Raw genomic sequence first — 9438 nt, 5'->3', positions numbered from 1 at the left:
TTCAAGACATACTGCAAAGTTATTATAATCAAAACTTCCTGATACTGGCACAGAGATAAATATATGGGCCGGCGCCGCGGCTCACTAGGCTAATCCTCCGCCTTGCGGCGCCGGCACACCAGGTTCTAGTCCCGGTTGGGGCACTGGTCCTGTCCCAGATGCCCCTCTTCCAGGCCAGCTCTCTGCTGTGGCCAGGGAGTGCAGTGGAAGATGGCCCAAGTGCTTGGGCCCTGCACCCCATGGGAGACCAGGAGAAGCACCTGGCTCCTGCCATCGGATCAGCGCGGTGCGCCGGCCACAGCGCGCCAACCGCGGCAGCCATTGGAGGGTGAACCAACGGAAAAAGGAAGACCTTTCTCTCTGTCTCTCTCTCTCTCTCACTGTCCACTCTGCCTGTCAAAAAAAAAAAAAAAAGATAAATATATGGGTCAACAGAACAGAATAGAAACTCCAGAAATTAATCCACACACAGATAATTAATCTGACAACTGAGCTAACATTACTCCATGTAAAAAGGACATTCTCTTCAACAAATGGTGTTATGGTGTTGGGAAAATTGGGTCTCCTCATTAAGAAGTGTGAAACAAGATTCCTATCTTATACCCTACACAAAAATCAACTCAAATGGATCAAGAGTCTAAACCTAAGACCATAGTAATTTGATAAAACATCAAATTACTAGAGAAAAACATGAGAAATACAGGAAGACATTAGCCTAGATAGATTTCTTGGATATGACTCCAGAAGCACAGGAAATAACAGCAAAAATAAGTGAATTGTATTAAATAAAGCTAAGAAGTTTCTACATAGCAAAAGAAACATCAACAGAATGAAGAGGCCACCAATAGAATGGGAGAAAATGTTTGCAATCTATGATTCTCATAAAACGATCAGTATCCAGAACATATAAGGACCTTAAGGAAATTAATAACAGTGAAACAAATAATTCAATTAAGAAATGGGCAAAGGACATGAACAGGAAGTTTTCGAAAGATGAAATACAATGGCCTACAGATGCATAAAAAAAAATGCTCAGTATCGCTAACCATCCAGGAAATGCAAATCAAAACCACAATGAGGTTTCATATCATCCCAGTTAGAATGGCTATCATTAAAATTCAAAACATAGCAAACACCGGGAGGATGTAGAGAAAAAGGTACACTAATACATTTTTGGTGGAAATGTACATTGGAACAACCATCATGTAGGAAATTACAGAGACTTATCAGAAGTCTAAAAACAGATATGCCTTATGTCCAGTCACCCCACTCCTGGGAATATACTGAAAGGAAATTAAATCAGCATATGAATGAGTTACCTGAACCCCAATTTTAGCAGGTTAATTCACAATTAGAATCCACCCAGATGTCCGTCAATGAATGACTGGATAATGGAAGTGTGGTATGTGTACAAAATGAAATAGTGCTCAGCCACAAAAAAGAATGAAATCCTGCCTTTTGCAGTAAAATGAATGCAACTGAAGACCATTAATCTTAGAGCAATAAGCCAGACCCAAAAATAGAAATATCACATATTTTCTGATTTCTGGTAGTTAATATATAAAATACAAAAGGCATAATGTATTTGAGTTAAATTAACATCTTAGGATGTGATTATTGTTTATAGGCTTTTTGTATATTTCTAGGAAACTGATTTCTCTAGTTTTTACTTGTTGCACACTTTCTTTAGTTGAAAATTAAGCCTTTGATTATAAAGTAAATTTAACTGAAAAGTGATCCCTGTTAAATATAAGAGTGGGAATAAGAGAGGGAGGAGATGTACAATTTGGGACATGCTCAATCAGACTTGCCCCAAATGGTGGAGTTAGAAATGTGCCAGGGGATTACAATACATTCCCATCAAGCTGGCATGTAACCAATGCCATCTCACTAGTCCAGGTGATCAATAGTTCACAATTGATCACACTGATAGATCTAAGAGTCAAAGGGATCACACAAACAAGACTAGTGTCTGATAATACTAACTGATAAAACCAAAAAAGGGAGAGAAGGATCCAACATGGGAAGGGGGAGACACAGCAAACTCCTAAAATGGCAGATGTCCTAAATAGCATGCTTACCTCAGAATCAGCCCTTAAGGCATTCAGATATGGCTGAAGAGTCCATGAGAGTATTTCAGGCATGGAAAGCCAAGACACTCTACCAAAAGAAAAAAAAAAAAGAAGACCTAACTGAAAGATCTCTGCGAGTGAGATCCCAGTGGAAAGAACGGGGCCATCAAAGAAAGAGGTACCTTTCTCTGAAGGGAGGATAGAACTTCCACTTGGACTATGACCCTGTCGGAATAAGATCAAAGTTGGCGAACTCAAAAGGCTTCATAGCCTTGGCAACTCATGACTAGAGCCTAGGGAGACTACTGACGCCATAAACAGGAGTGTCAAATTGTTAAGTCAATAACAGGAGTCACTGTGTACTTACTTCTCATGGGGGATCTGTCCTTAATGTGTTGTCCAATGTGAAGTAATGTTATAACTAGCACTGAAACAGTATTTTAGAGTTTGTGTTTCTGTGTGGGTGCAAACTGATGAAATCTTTATTTAATATATACTAAATTGATCTTCTGTATATAGATAACTGAAAATGAAAAAAAAATATGTTAACACAGAAACCAGTAAAGAAAAAGAAAGGAAAGAGGAGGGATGGATGGAGTGAAGTATCATATTCTTAGAATTGTATCTATGAATTATGTGATATTTATTCCATTATATTAATAAAAATAATTAAAATTTCTGTATATGAAAAGTTTCATGCATGTAGTACTGTTGTTTAAAAAATAGATCAAAGCAGTCAAAGGAAGTATATTCTAAGTGTTTAGAAATCTCTGCTGCATTGTGCTATGAGACTATCTACCCTCATCTGACAGTGAGAAATCTATGTCTTTTGAAGCATCAGAAATTTAGATGTTGGGATAATTATTTTTTATTCTTCTCTTAGATTTGAGAGTGACAACTTTGAATCTACCCTGAATGAAAGTTTCTCTTAGCTTTGCATAACCTGCTTACATAACAAATTGAGTAACTGGAGTGTAGAAACAGCTACGGATGGATATCTCAATAAAATTAAAAGTCATATAAAAGTAAACCAAATGATAAAAAGAATATTGACTTTCTCTTTACTGCACATATAACAATGTTTAAGATGATAAAACATAACTCCATGTTAGATAATAGTAGAAATATGTATTCTATAACACTGTATTTATGGCTTAATATGTTCTCTTCTTAACTTCTGAATATTGGAACCACTAACACTCTTATTCATTACTTTTATATTTCTCAGAGAAGGTAGCATTTATTATTCATTGAAGTATTAGCAATCTCCTTTTGCAAAAATTACTTGTAAGGAGTATACCCATATATATAAACATGTTTGGAACACAAAATACAAAGATGAAACAGTATGCATTCTATAAATTATCAGCTATGTTCATAAAAGCTATGTTTAGAGGTATAAACAAAGCATAGGATGATTAGCTTACTACTTTTGTCAAAAAGGTAATTACAACTTAATTTAGCTTTTGTAGATATTTCATTTTGCATATGGTTTTCTCTTAGTCATAGCATTTATTTTATTGCCAAAAGAAACACTAATATCTTTCTGAGATTTAAAGATGGTAAGTTGTGTCATGCAAGGGAGATAAATCGATTTTAGGAGTATCGCAATGTACATCCATACTGACTAAAGAGTAATGGCCTAAATGAAATGTTCACAGCATTTTGAATTCTGTTTTCATTTCAGTGCTTCAAATAAAAGCAAACTGACACACTGGACTTACAGGGCATCTGAGATAATTTAGATGTCAAGCATTTATGCCTGCGTATTTGAATATTATGCACTTTTGAAGGAAACCTTGATTGTGGTCACATTTTGAATTATTTAAATTAATAATTATTTTTCAATTTCTTTCTGTCAAGAGGTAGTTTGATTAAGCTCAAAATACCGTCTGCATAAATTATGAGGTTATCTTGGCACTTGTCCCTTTAAATTTGATCTTTCCTAAATATGTGTCTTCCTCTGAGCTTATGCACTTTCTTATCACCTAGAAAGCTCTGGCAGATATTCAAGATTATATTACCTTTTTCTGCAACATTTTTAAAGTTATATGGGAGAGTAAGTGATAGTTCTCAGTGTCTCATTTCCTACCCAAATGTGTATCTGCAAAGGCCAGGGCTAGCCAGTTCTAGAGCAGTGGCTGAAATGCAATACAAGTATCCTACATAGATGGTAGGCACCAAACTACATAAGCCTTTACAACTGCCTTCCAGGAACTGCAATGAAGGGATGCTGGAGTCAGGGTCTGGAATGTCGAACAAATCCAAGCTATCTGTTGAAGGATGTGGGTGTCTTAACCGCTAAACTCAAAACCAACTTCTCATCTACAACCTTTTTAAGTAAAAAATGGAAACCTTCCATTTTTGTGTGTGTCAGAGCCACTTTCTCTCTTTCTTTTTCCCTTTGCTGTTTTCAGAGATAGAGTCAAATATATGTATGTAAGTAGAAAATAAAAATGGACATTAAGCATCATCACTTTTCTAGACACATTTGAGCTTGAAAAAGAAGTCTCCAGAAGCTGGTCAGCTCAGCTTATTAAAAAATGCCATGTTGATGTTACATTTATGTACCCTTTGCACACTTAGCTTTCAAAAATATCAATCAAGAAGTTTAGTTAAAAGTTATAGCCCTAATTTATCTTAAACTACCATGTTTTTGAACATTGCATGTCTTTATGATTTATTCTGCTTTCTGTGGAATCTTTAAGGACTGTCTGGGAAATGTGAAGCAGAAAACAAAATGATATGCTGTTTCTCATTTCAAAGCCAGAGGAAAGATGTATTTATAGGACGAAAACCTCAGTTGGTTCTGTTAGGAAAATAATATGTATTTTTAAAAGATAGACTGCTATTAGGATCTGGTGTGTCAATAAAATATCCTTTACTATATATTTAACCAGTGGCTTTTGGTGAATTCAGAGACAGAATCTTAACATTATGATCAATCAGGTCAATTACAGGGTTGGGGTGGGGTAAATGATACCATTATTTGCATGATAAACTCTTTCATCCCTTAGACTGCTTTAAACCTGCACCTGTTTATGCAGCTGCAGAGTAAAGGGCAACAAAAGCCCAGTTTTTGAAATTTATAGCAAAGTCAAAGGACAAGGAAGGGTTAAAACAGCAAAGAATGCATGATACCACACAAGTTGTTAATTTATGTTTGCTTCTGCACAACTTTTGCTAGAGACATATGGAGAATAAGGGATAACAAATAGAAAAACAGGTGCTGTGCACTATGATAAAATGGAATCATTACCAAAACCATGTCCAGAAGAGTATCCTAAGCACATCTCCATGCAGATGAGCAGAACAAATGAGACTGCTGAACCAACAGTGATACATTTCTCAAACTGACACATGTTCTGGGAACCACAGTTTTTATTTCCAATGAGAAGCACTGGTGATCTGTTGCTCAAAGTGTTTCAAACTCTAACACTCTTTTAAGACATCAGATCTTTGTTAAAATGGGTATTATATATACACTCAATGTAGATCTCTTTCTTAGTTCATGATATTGCTTGGTCATATTATTTTCAAAAAATATTACATTACTGGAAAAGCACTATTTTCACAAAGTATTGCTACTACATTTTGATACATTTGAGAAAGTCCTAATTTCTATTTTACATGTACATAACATATATACACATATGTATTAATAAAGATGAGGTCATTTTACCAATGATAAAATTGTATAAATTATATTAAAGATAAATTTCCTTTCTCTCAAAAATAAACCTATTATTTAAAAAATATATTTATTCACATTACACAATTCTCTGCAAATTTAGGAATAATGGGGATCAAACTTGTTATCGCAACATAAATAACTGGAAAACTTGATGATAATCAATGATTTTCAGACACTCACAACAAAAGCACAGGACTACATTCAAGAGAAAGGATATGAGAGAAACAGAGAGAGCAAGGTAGAGATTCAGAAGATTTTATTGCCTTCTACTTAAAGCACTTTCTAGACTGAGGTGCAGGAGAACTCAGTTGTAGACCCCATAAACAGTGACTTTAGATTATGAAAGAAATAATGAACTATAGCAGTATTAAAAAATGATAACCACACTCAGGCACATTTTAGTAAAATGAAAATCAGGGATAAAGATAAAATTTTGAAAGCAGGTAAGAGAAAACATATAGTCAAATATATAAGAAAGTTGCACAAATTATTAATGAGTTATCATCAAACATATGCAAGCCATAGACACAAAACTACATCTCTAAAGAGCTTAAATTTAAAAAAAATTAAAAAATGGATATTACAGCAAAATTTGTATTTGAAAATTTACAGTAGGTGAATTTTTAAATTCTTTGTCATCTTAAATTACAAATTATTCAAATTTCCATTGTAGGTAGATGAGCAAGAAATTTTTGGTACAGCCATATAGTGAGATAATAATAAAATAAATTATTGTGACATGCAAGACATAGATTTATCTCAAAAAGAGTGTGATATTCAAAAGAAGATAGACACTGAAGTGTATATACTATAGTACTCCATCTCTGTGAAAAGAAAAGGAAGAATTAATTTATAGTGGCCAATATAACAGCAGTGCCTGTCTTGGTCTGAGAATTGACAGCAAAGGAAGATAGGGAAGTTTTGGAGTAATGGGAATGCGCTGTATTTTAAGCCAGTTAGAATGAAATACACATTTGTCAAAACTTGTCAAAATAATCAATTCCATTTTAATAAATTCAAGTAAAAACATGTATCATAAAAATAAACATAAAGAAGACATTTGAGTGGGGTTAGTTAAAATAACTGATTGTTACTTGTGCAAAACTAGGGTTCTGTAATGGATCTGTTTACTCTGTCTTCACAGATAAGAACTAGCTGCCTAGAAAATGCACTTAATATAAATATATTTTTCCATTGATAGTCCATGCTGTTACAGGAGAACTAGGCAGGACAGTAATTAAGAATAAATATCCTGAATGATTCACCTCCAGCAGAAAGGGAACCAGGAGAAGCTGTGGACAGCCTGGTAGGCAAACAAGTGGAATATGCCAAAGAAGATGTCTCAAAAAGGACTGGCATGGTCATCCATCAAGTAGAAGTCAAACTCTTCATCTATTTCATCAAGTTTGATGATGATTTCCAATTTATGTCTATGATTTGGTGAAAACATCCTAGGTGTCACCATGAACTTTGCCAAATCTGTGGAACTATTAAATGTATAATTTGTAGACATAATGAATTGATTGCCTTAAGGTTTAATGAAGGCTTAAATGTCCCGGCGAACCCACAAGCTCTGCCAGCAGAACAGATTTTGTTCTGAATAGTACAGATTGATGAGAACACAAATCATGTTGTGTAGAGAACTCCGCCCTCTTAAAAGCAGTCTGTCTGGAGAGGAGTTACAGGCAAGTCTGGTAAAAGTTAGCGAGCATCAGTCATTTAAACCCATAATTGATCTCAGTCTTTTCTCCTTCACTCTAACACTCTTTCTGCCTCCACAATGTGAGTATGGTTTGGTATCTTTGCTACTGCCTGTTTTTGAGATACATGTATCTATTCCTATCTGTCTATATCTTATATCTATGTGCATACATATATAATGCATATATACACAGAGAGATACAAGTGTATACACATACCATTGGCAGTCCTTTCTCTGTGGATTGGGATGGGGGTGGCATAATTTTGTCCAGTTTAACAGGAGTGCTTAACCCAAGCCAGTCATATTTATGATATTGCTGTTCTTTATTTAAAATTTAATTTGGGCACAGGAAGCACATAAGAACATTCAGCTTATTTTGAAAGCACCTTTTCAATCTGGAGACTTGAAAACATTAAGTCCAAAGAGGAGCTATATGTGAACAGTTAATGACCTACCTTTGAATTTCACAAACTGATGAGAAATCTAGGTAAAAGGCTGCCTTTGATTCTAAACTTTGTAAATTTCTTGTTCACATTTTAATATAAATACTTTTAGGAAAACCCAGGTCCTTGGTACACACAGCATAATTATAATGTAGGTGTGTTTTGGACAGCACATTTGGTCCATTATTTGTACATTATTTGCATTTGTGGTAAGTTCATGAAAGAACAGTGTTTTTATATTAGAAATGTAAGTTTTAAAAATGGTGCTGCCTTCTAATAAGTTATCTGGGACTATTTATTTATTTATTTATTTATTTTTTATAGGCAGAGTGGACAGTGAGAGAGACAGAGAGAAAGGTCTTCCTTTACCATTGGTTCACCCTCCAATGGCAGGTGGGGCTGACACACCGCGCTGATCCGAAGCCAGGAGCCAGGTGCTTCTCCTGGTCTCCCATGCGGGTGCAGGGCCCAAGCACTTGGGCCATCCTCCACTGCACTCCCGGGCCACAGCAGAGAGCTGGACTGGAAGAGAAGCAACCGGGACAGAATCCGGGGCTCTGACCGGGACTAGAACCTGGTGTGCCGGTGCCGCAGGCGGAGGATTAGCCTATTGAGCCATGGCACCGGCCTGGGACTATTTAATTTTTGTCTCTATTATTGCTGGGGATTATAATCAGAGGCCTCTTTCCCCTTGCCCCTTCCTTTTCCTCTTCAAGAATGTTGGACAAATAACAACTTAATCTGTTAACACTTACTGTGTTGGTGTGGTTCTTGCTCCAGTTGTGCTATTTCTGTGGCTCCGTTTCCTTTCCAGACCCCTAAGGATTGCAGAGCAGGGTTGTACCCCCTTAGAAGGTCATTCACCACGTTTGCTGGGCATGTGAAAGCAGCCCTTAACTAGGGTCCTTTTGTGGCTTGTCCTACAAGATCATTTAAGCTGAAATAGAACCGCAGCTGTGGTTAGTTAGCAAGTCGAACGGCTGGGCAGTTTGTACTGGAGGAACCCTGGTGGTTTCACAGCCAGGAGAAAGGCCAATTGTGAAACCAGTCTCTTTGGAGATTGTGAATCTTGATTGATGCCTGTTTTAGCCTTTCTGACAGCTTCTTCCTGGTGTTGTTGGATGGAAACCACTGCCCCCCTCCCCCCCCCCCCCCCCCCCGCAGTCAGTTCCTCAGTCTGTCAGCAGCCGAGCCCTCTATGCAGGGCTCCACCACAGGCAGTCAGAGCCAGGCTTCTCAAAGCAGCCAAAGCAGCGTGATCCCCAACTCACAGGTACTTCTTGTGTGTGAATAGTGTCGTCCTGCAGCTCTGCTTTGTGTTTTCCTGTGACTCTTCCGAGCTTGTGTGTCAGTCTCTAAGCTGAGCCTGGCTCCTAGAGCCCACATTGATATGTGGCACATCAGAGTGACAAGTGTGAAGAATACACATGCAGGCAGCGTGCAGACCAGGCCATGGTGACTTTGGACTGGAAAACGAATTTCATTTTGAAGTATCATGAGGGTTGGGTCAGTTGAAACATTTCTAGC

This window comes from Lepus europaeus, chromosome 8 (genome assembly GCF_033115175.1).
Source record: "Lepus europaeus isolate LE1 chromosome 8, mLepTim1.pri, whole genome shotgun sequence".
Taxonomy (NCBI): Eukaryota; Metazoa; Chordata; class Mammalia; order Lagomorpha; family Leporidae; genus Lepus; species Lepus europaeus.
This window is presented reverse-complemented; position numbering follows the sequence as displayed.